The sequence below is a fragment of the Penaeus monodon genome, chromosome 29, assembly GCF_015228065.2.
Source record: "Penaeus monodon isolate SGIC_2016 chromosome 29, NSTDA_Pmon_1, whole genome shotgun sequence".
NCBI lineage: Eukaryota > Metazoa > Arthropoda > Malacostraca > Decapoda > Penaeidae > Penaeus > Penaeus monodon.
The window spans coordinates 33,645,081-33,646,153 of record NC_051414.1 but is presented as its reverse complement, the minus strand read 5'-3'; positions in this window follow the sequence as shown (position 1 = coordinate 33,646,153).

Here is a 1,073-nt window from a genome sequence, read left to right as displayed (position 1 = left end):
AAACTTTTCCACCTTTACCCCTGCTTCTTCCCTAACTACCCCTCCCTTTTTCCCTACTTCTACTCCTGCTTTTCCACTAACTCCCCCTGCTTTTTAAATACTTTACCCCTTTCCCTTCTTCCACTATACTACTCTTGCTTTTTCCACAAATCTACTCCGCTTTTCCCCACTATACAAACCCCTGCTTTTTCCAAACTTATACTACTACTTGCCACTACTTCTACCCCTGTTTTTCCCCTATACTACCCCTGTTCTTCCACTACTTCTATTTCCTGTTCTTCCACTATACTACTCCTCCCTTTTTCCCCACAAACTTCAAACCCCCCCTTTTTCCCCAATTTAAAATACTCCTGCTTTTTTCCCATTATCCCCTGCTTTTTTCCACATTTTTACTCCTGCTTTTCCCACTATATTTCCTGCTTTTTCACTAAAACTACCCTGCTTTTTTCCACTATAAAAACCCCCTGCTTCTTCACTATATACCCCTATTTTTCCACATTCTACTCCTGCTTCTTCCACTAACTACTCCTGCTTTTTTCCCAACTTCTATTTATTTTTCTTTCCCAAAACTACCCCTTTCTTCCACTATACTCCCCCTTTTTCTTTAAAACTAAAAAAATTTACCCCCCCTGCTTTTTCCCAATATTTTAACCTGCTTCTTCCAAATTTCTCCTGCTTCTTCCATTTATATACTCCTGCTTCTTCCCCAATACTCCTGCTTCTTCCCCTATAATACTCCTGCTCTTCCACTTACAAATCCGGGTTTTTCCCAAATTTTAATACCCTGTTTTCTTCCACTACACTACCCCCCCCTACTTCTTCCACATACTACCCTGCTTTTTCCCACTAAACTACTCCTTTCTTCCACTTACACTCCTGCTTTTCCACATATTACCCCGCTTTTTTCCCACTCTATACTCTGCTTTTCCCAACTATATTATTTTTCTTCTTCCACTATACTCCTGCTTCTTCCACTATACTCCCTCCTGTTCTTCCTCATACACCCCCGCTTCTTCCCTCCTTCTACCCCGGGCTTTTTTCCCAAAATACAAACCCCTGTTCTTCCATAAAAA